This window comes from Aquarana catesbeiana, linkage group LG05, assembly GCF_042186555.1.
Source record: "Aquarana catesbeiana isolate 2022-GZ linkage group LG05, ASM4218655v1, whole genome shotgun sequence".
In the NCBI taxonomy this organism is placed as follows: Eukaryota; Metazoa; Chordata; class Amphibia; order Anura; family Ranidae; genus Aquarana; species Aquarana catesbeiana.
Window position 1 is genome coordinate 583,033,254 of NC_133328.1, and position 15,037 is coordinate 583,048,290.

Sequence of the window (15,037 nt, forward strand, 5' to 3'; positions counted from 1 at the left end):
CGTGCAGCATGGAAGGGATGATGTCGATGTTGGTGAGGAGGATGGTCTATGTGGACAGCTAAACCCCGGATGCCCGCATACTTAGATGTGCCTGTTTTAATCATCAACCATGTGACTCGCTAAATGTTGTACCTTCAATAAATGTAACCATATTGCTACACTTAGAGGCGCCTCTCTTCTCTTTTATACTCAGTTGTGACATGACGCTACTTGTATATCAAGACATCGCTTGTATATCAAGTCAAAATTTAGTTAAAAATTTTGCTTGTCTTGCAAAACGCTCTCAAACCAAGGTTTTACTGTATCTATAAAATAGCAGAAGATCTGAAACCCTGAGAAGATGTAGGTGCTGTCGAGGGAGCTAGTGTATATTGCATCACTGGAAGAGAGGTATTTACAATCCTCCGCTTTAAATTTTAATGTACTGGGTACAATGGTCGAACTCTGGTGCCTGTTGGACTGCATTTATATTTGTCCTTGCACAGCTGTTAGAACAGGAAAGTTGAAGCAAGACTATGAAAATAAGGTCTGTTATTTCGTTTAACAAACATTGTACTAGATGCCTTTTCTGTGACTTCGTTTTGATTTTGGAGCATGACTACTCGCCACCCAGTGTGCAAGGTATTCTATGCCCTCCAAGCTAATAGAGTTATAGAAAACATCTGTCCTGATCTACAGAACATTATCACTGGCAATAAAATTAATTATTATTTTTTTTACAGAATAAAAGTTTTAGTTTTATATATTCACAGCATGACTTCATTAGGAATATAGCATAGCACACGAACACATGCTAGATAGTAGGGTGTGGGACTTTTACAGTTGTGGTCTGTACTTCAAGCTGCCACATGTTGGCATCCCAGGGTGCAACACAGAACGTTACTTGCAACTTCACAATAATGCAGAGTACAAGTGGCCTGTCTGGTTTGACCTTTGGCCATCCAAGAGAAAAATGAGAGTGCATGTCTGAACTGTGACAAGGATGGATTCATTTTACCTAGCTGTAGACATGCTAGGGTAAGGTTGAGAAATAAGACAGGGGAGGACAACAACATTTATTGGGGTGAAAAATAAGATTTTTAGAGTTACTGCAACCAATAAGATTTTTAAAATTTTGTTTAGCTTCTGAAGTGGGAGAGTTCTCCAATATGGAGATTGGCAAACACTTTGGATTCTTTTCCTCGCATATGTCTGCCTTGCTTTAACAAAAACCCCATCATTTATCTTATATTGCATACAATAGTGGTATGAATAAATTTGCTGCTTCTTGAGAGACCTTGAGGCTCACTTATGCAAATTCTGACTTGGGCTACAACGGTCTCAATCCGCCTCCTTGTTGGTACATCATTGGGATTGTTATCTTGCCGGATGAGCCTGAAATGTGCCCAGATGAAGATGAACTTTGTACAGATGAACACTCCAGCTTTCAGTGCCCCCAGGAAGAAATCTGCTGAAACAAGTATTTCTAGATGCCTGCTTTCCATTTATACCACCAGTATTAGTAGTAGAAGATTGTGGTTCAGTGGGTTTCCCCCCACCCCATGGTGATGTCATAATTCCTGATTCAGCCCCACCGAAATATAAAATGCTAAGAAAGAGGAAACCCACATCCTGGTTTTTGAATTCTCCGTCAGTGTATGACATGGCATGCTAACCCCTGGACAGTGAGTGTTTTTTCACAGAAAGTATTCTTGATCTTCATTAGGGTCATTTTATGTGGTCAGCTTACATGCTAGGAATATGTGCTCAACTGGATTCTGTTTTCGTATGCAGTTACGGCGTTTATTTTCTGCAGAAAACAGGGTACTGTGGGCAACAACTGCCCTTTGCGTTGAAGTTAATTACATGCTAGTCATATCTGTATTTTGGTTTCAATCATTTTTTATTTTTTTTATGAATTAAAATACATAAATAAATACAAACTAATGGCCAGTGAAGTGTGGTGTTTCTGCATTTTGAAATCTAGGTGCTCTCAAGGCATTTGGAGGTTCTTGGTGTTTTTTGTTTTTTTTTTTCCATTGTTCAGTATTGCAAATGACCCCATCCAGGTGCACTTTTCTTCTATTAGTAATACATTGATTTGAGTGATTACCAATTGCTGGTTTTAGCTGTTCTTGGCGCAGACACACGCTCAGAGTCTCCAGCTGCCCTTGACTTCTTGTATGATGTTGTACCATTAAGGTTATATTGACATGTTCTCTTGATTAAATACCCCTCCACACCCGCTGATGATTCTCTTCCTTCCTCTTTCCTGTCCCTCTGTTCTCACTAGGCTCTGGGTCTAATCCCTGTGTAAGTTCTGTGATAGTCTGTCTTGGAGCTTACACAAGGTTTATGACCCTCCTGCTCTACCCCACAAGAAAGTATAAAGTTAAATGCTTGTTCAAGGGGCACGCACTCTCCTCTACAGACTATCCCCTGGCATCCTTACATCTAGTGTAGGGCTGTGGGTGCCGGAGCATATTGGGGAAAGGGCTCTGTGGACCAGTCTTAAAAACCCAAGGAGCCTATGGGGGTGCTTTTTGTGGACCCCTAGACCTAAATGAGTCTTTAAACCTTGCAGCTGCAGGGGCAGCCCCACTGTAAGGCAGCATTTTTGTTAATCCCCCACCCGAGTTCAGCTTGGATGCATAAATATCAGTGTTTGAGAATATCGTACTTCATGATTTTTCCTTAAACGGGTTGTAAAGGTTTATGTTTATTTCACCTTAATGCATCCTATGCATTAGCGTGAAACAATACCTGCCAGTGACCGGCCTCCCAGCCCCCCCATTTTATTTACCTGAACACTCTAACTTGTCCCACAGGGACACGCTCTTTTTCTGCCTGGGGTTCCCGGCTCTTGATTGATAGCAGTGCAGCCATTGGCTCCCGCTGCTGTCAATCAAATCCAATGACGCGGTTGTCGGGGGGCAGGGCCGAGTCTTGCATTCGGCCTCTATGGACACCGAATGCTGGACTCAGGAGCGCGCCCGCAAGGTAACCCCCAGGAGAGTGCTTCGCCCAGGGGGTTATCAGATGTGGGGAGAAGCCCCAAGAGCCGCCAAGGGACCCCAGAAGAGCAGGTTCAGGGCCACTCTGTGTAAAACGAGCTGCACAGTAGAGGTATGACATGTTTGTTATTTAAAAAAAAAAAAAAACTGAATCTTTAGTGTCACTTTAACCTGCTGATGTGAAACTACTCTACTTTCAAGAGTTAAGGGAGACCCCCTGGAACTCTGACATAAGGCCATTCATAAAACAAACAAAACGGTCATATAGGCTATACAGATAAAACCATGTTAATATAAACATAATTAGGTCTTTGATTAAAACAGTTTGTTACTAAAGCAATATGGCTTTATTCCCCAGCAAGGCATTGTACACGTAAGTTTTCATATTTTACTGCTCTATGCAATTAATTTGATTCCCTACATTTCTCCTTTAATCGGAGTAATGAATAAGAAGTGGCAGCAAAGGCTTCTGGGAAAGCGTTCACAGTATAGGCTGCGTGGAATCAGTAGGAAGAAAGGGAACCTGACAACAGGGGGCAGTTCTATTAATTAGGACAAAGAAATAAAGAAAAAATACAGAGGTCTTTGAATCAGCAGAAGTGACTGCCGCTTTGTATCCAAAACTGCTCTGAACAAAAGTACAAAGTGCATTATTCAACATTGCAGTGGCTCAGATTTGAGACTAAAGTAAACCTATCAGCACCATAATGATACAAAACAGGCTGCAGCACTACAATACAGGCGCCCAGTGGTCCCTTTTCATATCTGTTAGATGTGTCTGCATGAGTGTCCTGGTACCCTGAATACTGGGGCCTACCCCTACTGGACTGTTGGCTAGCACTGCCATTCTTCACAGTCATGGTCCCAAAGGAGGGTGTGGGAAGGAGTTGAAGTTACCAAAACATTTTGAAGCTTTTATATTAGAATGCCATATGACTGAGGGGAAATGGAGGGGGCATTCCAGAACATATCTTAACCACTTGCTTACTGGGCACTTAAACCCCCTTCCTGCCCAGGCCAATTTTCAGCTTTCAGAGCTGTCACTCCTTGAAGGACATGCAACACTGTACACAAATTACATTTTTGGCAGTTTTTTCCACAAATAGAGCTTTCTTTTGGTATTTAATCACTGCTGGGTTTTTTATTTTTTGCTAAAAAAAAGAAAAAAGACCAGAAATTTTGAAAAAACTAACAAAACAGTTTTATAGTTTGTTATAAAATTTTGCAAACAGGTAATTTTTCTTCTTCATTGATGTGCACTGATGAGGCTGCACTGATGGGCACTGATGGGTGGCACTGAGGGGCATTGATAGGTGGCACTTATGGGCACTGCTAGGTGACACTGGTGATTGGGCACTGATTGGCAGCACTCATGGGCATTGATAGGTGGGCACTGGTAGGTGGCATTGGCAGGCGGCACTGGTGGGCACAGATACTTGGGTGATGTCCTTCTGCTGTCAGCACGAGAAGAAAAAAAGGCTTTTTACCGATCTTTTGTTTACATCATGTGGTCAGCTGTCATTGGCTGACAGCTGATCACGTGGTAAGGGCTAGGATCGGCCCCTTACTCCGATCTGTGATCAGCCGAGCCTCACTGACTTGGTGATCACAGAGCTCGCCCCATCAATAGACATCCTTCTGGCAATTAAGGTCCGCGCTGTAGCCATCATTCGGCTAAAGCGCGGGCGGGAAGCGATTAAATTAAAGTATTCCAGGTATAGATATTTTATACATTGGTGCGGCTTGGACCCATATATACTGTATGTATATAACATACTTGTGGTGAGAGAAACTGCACTATTAAAAGGTATAAATAGAGGATTACAACAGCCCCCCTCCCCATCCCTGAAGAAGCTCATGCTGATTGGGTGAAACCAGGGGCGTAACTAGAAATAGCAGGGCCCCATAGCAAAATGTTGTATGGGGCCCCCCTGCAAACAGCCCCCCCCCCACAGCTGCCCTATTGTCAATGCAGCGTGAGGTGTGCCACATACAGCGTGACCTGTGCACAATGCAGCATGACCTGTGCACAATGCAGCGTGACCTGTGCCCAATACAGCGTGACCGGTGCCCCATGCAGCGTGACCGGTGCCCCATGCAGCGTGATCTGTGCCCCATGCAGCGTGACCTGTGCCCCATACAGCGGTAACTGTGCCCAATGAAGCATGACCTGTGCCCAATGCAGCGTGACCTGTGCCCAATGCAGCGTGACCTGTGCCCAATGCAGCGTGACCTGTGCGCCATACAGCGTGACCTGTGCCCAATGCAGCGTGACCTGTGCCCCATACAGCATGACCTGTGCCCCATACAGCCTCACCTATGCAGAGGAAGAGGCAAGCCACCCGGATCAGCAGAGAGCAGGATTGCCCGCTGTAATAGCTTTCATTTGAATTTCCCGTCTTCCCGGGGCTCATCGTCACATAGCCCCACCTCTTGGCCCGACGCCTTTGATGACGTCACATGTCCCGCATTGGATCGTTGTTCTGTCTATCAAAGGCGCCAGGCCAAGAGGTGGAGCTATGTGATGTGAGCCCCGGGAACACTGGAAGTTCTAATGAAAGCTATTACATCGGGCAATTCAGCTCTCTGCTGATACGGACAGCTCGCCTCTTATTCTCCTCTCTCTTCCCCTGGCTGGGAGACTGTGCCGGCGGTGCTCTCATCCTCACTGGGCCCCACTCGGCTGCGGGCCCCATAGCACCCGCATGGGTCGCTATGGTGGTAGTTCCGCCCCTGGGTGAAACATATCGGTGGTCATGGCACCATGTGATTGACGCTTCGGTGTCACAGATGATGCAGCCCAGCACGTTTGCACATGATTCATGCACCTTACGAGGCCAGCGGGTTCCATTTTGGAAAAGGCACTAAGAGCTGACTCCAATAGTGACTAGACCGGAAGAGTGGCTATCGCTAGATCTCCCAAGTGAGACCCGAGGAATCGATGCTGTTCCAGCTTCATCCTTGTACGCTGCATGTATAAGGGAACTGTCTCTCCCAGGCAATCAAGGACACGGATCACTTCACAGCTAACGGTCGGGTGAGCGGACCTGCCGGTTCTCTCATCTGCTTTCAGCATCTGCGCACTTTATACCCATTATAGGAACTGTGAATACTCTTATTTACCAGCTTTCCTTGTTTAATATAAGTAACATATGGCAAGCCTCTGGTGACACTAAGGTGCATAATTTTTGAGACTCGAATTGTTGACTTTTTGAGCCCTAAACTGGTATACACTTTGCCAACTATCTCACTTTCTACACACTAGAGGAACTTTTCTGTCTTACAGTAAGTGAAGACGTCAGATTCACTTGTTGCCTGTATAATACCCCCTTTTTTTTTTTTTTTTTTTTTTTTTTTTTTTGTATAATCTTTTTTTATTGAAAACATGGTATACACAACTCAGGCATTTGGACAGTTTGCATAAAAACAAATGCTTTTAGAGCCATGTATACAAAAGTATAACACATATAAAAGGTAAACATTTGACGGAGAGACCCAGAAGGGTCGACAGGCTTGTAATAGGTTGGATGTAGGGCCTCCCCCTTACCAGAAGAGGGGAAACCTCTACTATTCCTTCCGCTGCTGGTATACGCAATAAGAGGAAAAATTGCAATAGAAGAATTTAGTAACAGCCCATAGGACAGTCAATATTACCAAAGTGCCATGTAGATGAAAGCCAACCAACCGGCATGATGGGGGGAGGGCTTTAAAGGCCTCCAACTAGCCCCTCCCTGCATGCCAATCATGCAGGGACCGCCTTAGGGGAGAGCCTGAACACTGTGGGTACAAAACAGCACCAACCCCAGATGAGTCGGTCCACCCCACGGCTACTGACTACTCAATCTGTCCAGTTGGCCAGCACATCATCTGTAACTAAGGCTTAACTCTTTATGTATGAACAAATAGTAAAAACAGCAGCCAAGAGACCATGAGAAGAGAAGTATAGAAATGAAAGAAAAGCATAGGGAACAAAGAAGGACAATAGGACAGGAACGTACCTTGTATCTCGCAGTTAGCACCATCTCCCGCACCAAGCCTGCAATGTATAATGTCTTTTGATGGTTATTGAGTCCCTTATTCAACATATCCATTTGGTCATATTACCTATGCTACTTGAATGGGACTTCTTATTCTGCAGCAAGTAAAAGTTTACTAATCCATCTGCTGTGTAATTACAGTCATTCCAATAGCCGGATTTGGAAATCAGAGTTCATTTATAGCCACCTGGTTTCGTAATACACTTTAACTCCAATATCAGCTGTTCTGTTGGACATCTTTAGTTATGTGTGTGATGTGTATGTGCCACATGCGATGCAGCTACACTACTTAACGTTTTCTTTTGTGGGGGTGTGGAGGCGTGGCATGAACAGACACGCTGACTGAGTGTGCTGCTCTGTGATTCTCGGGCTCCAGGAAGATAGGCAGCGGTGTTCAGCGTGCTCCTGACCAGTTACGACATGTCCACACACCGGCGCACAGCTGCACTCCCGCTCGGCGGCGGTGGAAAGAGTCAGGCGAATGGGCTTAGAGCTTACCTTGTAGCGCAGAGCGTGGATCCAGGGAGTGCAAGTGGGAGATTCACGTATTGTTACTTTGAGCAGCCCTGATTCTCCTCTTCTGGGGTCTCCCACTGGCGCTCCTGGCTCCTCCCCCCTGCCAAGTGCCCCCATAGCAAGCTTCTTACAGGAGCCAATGGTTCCTGCTAAGCCTCCATGTCCAGTAAGGAGTGAGAGGGGAGAGACGCTGCCCTCGGCCCAGTGCTGGATCAAGGTCTGGCTCAGGTAAGTATAAAGGGGGGATCCTGTGTACAGTAGGTTTTGCGTTAAAGGAGTTGTAAATGCAGAAGGTTTGTTATCTTAATGCATTCTATGCATTAAGATAACAAACCTTCTGTGTGCAGCAGCCACCCCAGCACCCCCTAATACTAACATGAGACCCATTTCTGTCCAGCGATGTCCACAAGTCCCTCAGCTGTCCCTCTGCCTCCCGATAGGCTGAGACACAGCAGCGGTGCTTCCCGCCTCTCCCACAGCTGTCAATCAAAGTCAGTTAGCCAATCGGGAGAGAGAGAGGGGGCGGACCCAAACAACAGCTTTGTATCTGAATGGACACACAAAGCTGCAGCTCAGCTCGGGTGCCCCCATAGCAAGCTGCTTTTTGTAGGGGCACTCAACAGGAGGGAGGGGCCAGGAACAGCGAAGAGGGACCCGAGAAGAGGAGGATCCAGGCTGCCCTGTGCAAAACCAACTGCACATAAGAGGTAAGTATAACATATTTGTTATTTATTTCTTTTTTTTAAACAAGACTTTACAATCACTTTAATGCAGCAAATGCTTGTTTATTGTTTGGATTTTGTCTTTTTTTTCTTCTGCTCTTTAATTGTATTACACCATGTCATACAGTTACCGTTATTTGTTTTTCAAATACACTGTATTGCTATTTCTTCAATAAAGCAATCCTGATTGTTAAAAAAAAAAAAAAAAAAAACATACCGGCCTCCAACCCCCCCTCATAGCCAGACCAACACACGCCTGAAAAAGATACCAGCTTCCAACTTCCCCTCATAGCCGGTCCAACACACGCCTGAAAAAAAGTACCGGCCTCTAACCTACCCTCATATTTGGTCCAATGCACTGCCTTCAACCTCCCATCATAGCCGGTCCAATGCACGTCTGAAAAAAATACCAGCCTCCAACCACCTCTCATAGCTGGTTCAATGCACATCTGTGGGGAAAAAAGAACTTTCTACCTCCAACCACCCCTTATAATTGGTCCGACGCACACCTGTGGGAAAAATACCAGCCTCCAACCTACCCTCATAGCCGGTTCAATACACACCTGCAAAAAAAAGACTACCACCCTCCAACGTCTCCTCATAGCCAGTCCAACGCATGCCTGAAAAAAGTACCAGCCTCTAACCTCCCCTCACAGCTGGTCCAATGCAATCCTGAAAAAGATACCAGCCTCCAACTTCCCCTCATAGCCGGTCCAACATACGCCTGAAAAAAGTACCGGCCTCTAACCTACCCTCATATTTGGTCCAATGCACACCTGAAAAAAAGTATTGCCTTCAACCTCCCGTCATAGCTGGTCCAACGCACGTCTGAAAAAAATACCAGCCTCCAACCACCTCTCATAGCTGGTCCAATGCACATCTGTGGGGAAAAAATAACTTCCTACCTCCAACCACCCCTCATAATTGATCCGACGCACACCTGTGGGAAAAATACCAGCCTCCAACCTCCCCTCATAGCCAGTTCAATACACACCTGCAAAAAAAAGACTACCACCCTCCAACGTTTCCTCATAGCCGGTCCAACGCATGCCTGAAAAAAAGTACCAGCCTCTAACCTCCCCTCATAGCTGATCCAATGCAATCCTGAAAAAAAGTACTGGCCTTCAACCTCCCCTCATAGCCGTTCCAATGTAAGTCTAAAAAACATACCGGTCTCCAACTTCCCCTCATATTCGGTCCAACACATGCCTGCAAAACAGATTGACCTCCAACCTCCCCCTATAGCTGGTCAAACACACACCTGAAAAAAATTACCAGCCACCAACCTCCCTTCATAGTCGGACCAACACCAGCCTGAAAAACATACTGGCCTCAAAACTCTCCTCATAGCCGGTCCAATGCATGACTGAAAAAGATACCGGCCTCCAACTTTCTCTCATAGCTGGTCCAACGCATGTCTGAAAAAAATACCAGCCTTCAACCTCACCTCATAGTCGAACCCATTCCTGCAGAAAAGACTACTGGCCTCCAGGACCTCTAACCTCTCCTCACAGCCGATCCAGCACACAACTGTGGGGAAAGAACTTCCTACCTCCAACCACCCTTTTCAGTTGGTCCGAAAAATACCGGCCTCCAACCTCCCGTCGTAGCCAGTCCAATGCATGTCTATAAAACATACCGACCTCCAACTTCCTATCATATCCGGTCCAGCGCATGTCTGCAAAACATACCAGCCTCCAACCTCCCCTCATAGACGGTCCAACACACGCCTGAAAAAAGTACCGGCCTGTAACCTACCCTCATAGTTGCTCCAATGCACACCTGCAAAAAAGTACCGGCCTCCAACCTCCTCTCATAGCCGGTCCAAAATACGCCTTAAAAAAAAGTACTGCTTTGAACCTCTCATCATAGCTGGTCCAATGCACATCTGAAACAAATACCAGACAAATAGAATACAAAGCATACGCAGCGCTCCTTATGCCCACAACGTATGAATCAAAACCAACAATAAAGGAAAGAAAATAAAATGCCAAAATCCAAAAAGCTTATAAATAGTGCAGTGCAACTCCAAAAAGCTTATAAATAGTGCAATGCAACTCCACTAAAACGCATGAAAAATGCAAATAATTAAATACACCCGTAACATCCCATAACATATGAATCAAAGCAAACACAAAAATAAAATATAAGATACCAAGATCCACAAGCTATTAAAGTGCAATGTGACTCCACTCAAACGCATGAAAGATGCAGATAATTATAAGGGCCCGTGACTCACATGGAAATATAGGCAAGTGATTCACACATAATAGTAGATATATAAAACATACGATTGTGCATAAATAACAAAATATGAAATAAATAAAATATTAGAATGAATTAATAAATGGTGAAGTGTCATATAATAAAATACATATATGTGTAAAATGTACAAATTGTTCATATACCAATCAAAATCAATTCATAGAAGGTGAAGTGCAATAGGCTAAAGTCCATTAAATGTGCAAAAAGTCCATGCGAATCCATGAATCAAAAATAAATAAATAAATGTAAATAATAATAATATAAATAAATACATAAGATGTCCCAATAAGTGAAAAATTGTGATCCCAACTTCATGCAATACAGTTCTTCATAACAGCAGGAACAAATCTTCAAATCATACAAAAAAAGTGCAAGTGCAGTGGACGTTAATTGTAGCAAAAAAGTGACCAAAGTGGATGTGCGCTTTCAAAACAGGCTCCAGGGTGCGACCCCTGTTTCCCCCAGCCTCTCACCTGTAACAGCAGCCCCAATGGGCCAAGTAAAGCGTGAGCCGACAAGCGGTACAGATCTCCACAGGCACAGCAGCTTCCGGTGGTAGTCACAGCTTATGGGGTCATATATTATCCAGCTGGTAGTCACACTCCCCCCTGTTCAGTAGATGTAGGCAGATGGGCAGTAAAAGAAAGAAGAGGGCTCCATAGTGTAGTATTGGAGTTTATTATATAAAAACAAGAAATAACTTACATGTAAACTCTGTAATAACAGCAGAAAAATCTGTTTTGGAAGCGCACATCCACTTTGGTCACTTTTTTGCTACAATTAACGTCCACTGCACTTGCACTTTTTTGTATGATTTGAAGATTTGTTCCTGCTGTTATGAAGAGCTGTATTGCATGAAGTTGGGATCACAATTTTTCACTTATTGGGACATTTTATGTATTTATTTATATTATTATTATTTACATTTATTTATTTTTGATTCACGGATTCGCGTGGACTTTTTGCACATTTAATGGACTTTAGCCTATTGCACTCCACCGTCTATGAATTGATTTTGATTGGTATATGAACAATTTGTACGTTTTGCACATATATGTATTTTATTATATGACACTTCACCATTTATTAATTCATTCTAATATTTTATTTATTTCATATTTTGTTATTTATGCACAATCGTATGTTTTATATATCTACTATTATGTGTGAATCACTTGCCTATATTTCCATGTGAGTCACGGGCCCTTATAATTATCTGCATCTTTCATGCGTTTGAGTGGAGTCGCATTGCACTTTAATAGCTTGTGGATCTTGGTATCTTATATTTTATTTTTGTGTTTGCTTTGATTCATATGTTATGGGACGTTACGAGTGTATTTAATTATTTGCATTTTTCATGTGTTTTAGTGGAGTCGCATTGCACTATTTATAAGCTTTTTGGAGTCGCAGTGCACTATTTATAAGCTTTTTGGATTTTGGCATTTTATTTTCTTTCCTTTATTGTTGGTTTTGATTCATACGTTTTGGGCATAAGGAGCGCTGCATATGCTTTGTATTCTATTTGTCTGGTTTAGTTCACGTGAGGACACTTTTTTTATGCTGGCAGCTCTCTTTTTTAGCCTGTCCCCTCTTTTAGCTTTTTAGCTTGTTTATAATTTTTGGTTTGCGCACTAGTTTATTCATTATTTATGAGAAAAATACCAGCCTCCAACCTCCTCTCATAGCTGGTCCAATGCACACTCGTGGGGAAAAAAGAACTACCTACCTCCAACCACCCCTCATAGTTGGTCTGACACATACCTGTGGGAAAAATACCAGCCTCCAACCTCCCCTCATGCCCGGTTCAATACACAGCTGCAAAAAAAAAAAGACTACCATCCTCCAACGCCTCCTCATAGCCGGTCCAACGCATACCTGAAAAAAAGTACCGGCCTCTAACCTCCCCTCATAGCTGGTCCAATGCAATCCTGAAAAAAAGTACCAGCCTCCAACCTCCCTTCATAGCCAGTACAACGCACGTCTGAAAAAAAATATGGGCCTCCAACCTCCTCTCGTAGCCAGTCCAACGCACACCTGAAAAAAATACTGGCCTCCAACCTCACCTCATAGCCAGTCCAACACACGCCTGCAGCGTGCAACACTACTGGCCTCCATCTCACCCAAAGCAGGTCCAACGCACGCCTGAAAAGAATCCTGTACCTCTAACCTCTCCTCATAGCCAGTCCAAGGCACACCTGTGGGGAAAAAAGAACTTCCTATCTTCAACCACCTCTCATAGTTGGTCCTACGCACACCTTTGGGTAAAATACCGGCCTCCAACCTCCCCTCATAGCCGGTCCAATACACTCCTGAAAAAAAGTACCGGCCTCTAACCTACCCTCATAGTTGGTCCAATGCACACCTGCAAAAACGTACCGGCCTCCAATCTCCTCTCATAGCCGGTACAAAACACGCCTGAAAAAAGTACTGCCTTCAACCTCCCGTCATAGCCGGTCCAATGCATGCCTGAAAAAAGGTACTGGCCTCTAACCTCCCCTCATAGCTTGTCCAATGCAATCCTGAAAAAAAATGTACCAGTCTCCAACCTCCCCTCATAGCCGGTACAACGCATGTCTGAAAAAAAATACAGACCTCCAACCTCCTCTCATAGCCGGTCCAATGCATATCTGAAAAAAATACCGGCCTCCAACCTCATCCCATAGCCGGTCCAACACTCGCCTGCAAAAAAGACTACTGGCCTCCATCTCACCCAAAGAAAGTCCAACGCATACCTGAAAAGAATCCTGGACCTCTAACCTCTACTCATAGCCATTCCAAGGCACACCTGTGAGGAAAAAAGACCTTCCTAACTTCAACCACCCCTCATAGTTGGTCCTACGCACACCTTTGGGTAAAATACCAGCCTCTAACCTCCCCTCCTAGCCAGTCCAAAACACGCCTGAAAAAAAGTACCGAAATCTAACCTACCCTCATAGTTGGTCTAATGCACACCTGAAAAAAAGTACTGCATTCAACCTCCCGTCATAGCCGGTCCAATGCTTGTCTGAAAAAAATACCAGCCTCCAACCTCCTCTCATAGCCAGTCCAATGCACACCTGTGGGGAAAAAAGAACTTACTACCTCCAACCACCCCTCATAGTTGGTCCAATGCACACCTGTGGGAAAAATATCAGCCTCCAACCTCCCCTCATAGCCGGTTCAATACACATCTGCAAAAAAAAAGACCAATGTCTCCTCATAGCCGGTCCAACGCATGCCTGAAAAAAGTACCGGCCTCTAACCTCCCCTCATAGTTTGTCCAATGCAATCCTGAAAAAGTACCAGCCTCCAACTTCCCCTCATAGCCAGTACAACACACGTCTGAAAAAAAATACGGGCCTCCAACCTCTTCTCATAGCCGGTCCAACGCATGTCTGAAAAAAAATACCGGCCTCCAACTTCACCTCATAGCCAGTCCAACACACACCTGCAGAAAAGACTACTGGCCTCCATCTCACCCAAAGCAGGTGCAATGCACGCCTGGACCTCTAACCTCTACTCATAGCCAATCCAACACACACCTGTGGGGATAACTTCCTAACTTCAACCATCCCTCATAGACAAATACACGCCTAAAAACATACTGGTCTCCAACCTCCCCTCATAGCCAGACCAACATATGCCTGAAAAACATACCAGCCTCCAACCTCCCCTCATAGCCAGTCCAACGCACGTCTAAAAAAACATACTGGCCTCCATCTTCCCTTCATATCCAATCCAATACATGCATGCAAAACAAACTGGCCTCTAACCTCCTCTCATAGCCAGTCAAATGCACACTTGAAAAAAAGTACCAGCCTCCAACCTTCCCTCATACCCGGTTCAATACACAGCTGCAAAAAAAAAAGACTACCATCCTCCAACGTTTCCTCATAGCCAGTCCAACGCATGCCTGAAAAAAGTACCGGCCTCTAACCTCCCCTCATAGCTGGTCCAATGCAATACTGAAAAAAAGTACCAGCCTCCAACCTCCCCTCATAGCCAGTACAACGCACGTCTGAAAAAAATATGGTCCTCCAACCTCCTCTCATAGCCAGTCTAAGCACGCCTGAAAAAAATACCGGTCTCCAACCTCACCTCATAGCTGGTCCAACACACACCTGCAGCATGCAACACTACTGGTCTCCATCTCACCCAAAGCAGGTCCAATGCATGCCTGAAAAGAATCCTGTACCTCTAACCTCTCCTCATAGCCAGTCCAAGGCATGTCTGTGGGGAAAAAAGGACTTCCTAACTTCAACCACCCCTCATAGTTGGTCTTACGCACACCTTTGGGTAAAATACCGGCCTCCAAACTCCCCTCATAGCCGGTCCAACACACTCCTGAAAAAAAGTACTGGAATCTAACCTACCCTCATAGTTGGCCCAATCCACACCTACAAAAATGTACCAGCCTCCAATCTCCTCTCATAGCCGGTGCAAAACACGCCTGAAAAAAAGTACTGCCTTCAACCTCCTGTCATAGCCAGTCCAATGCATGCCTGAAAAAAAGTACTGGCCTCTA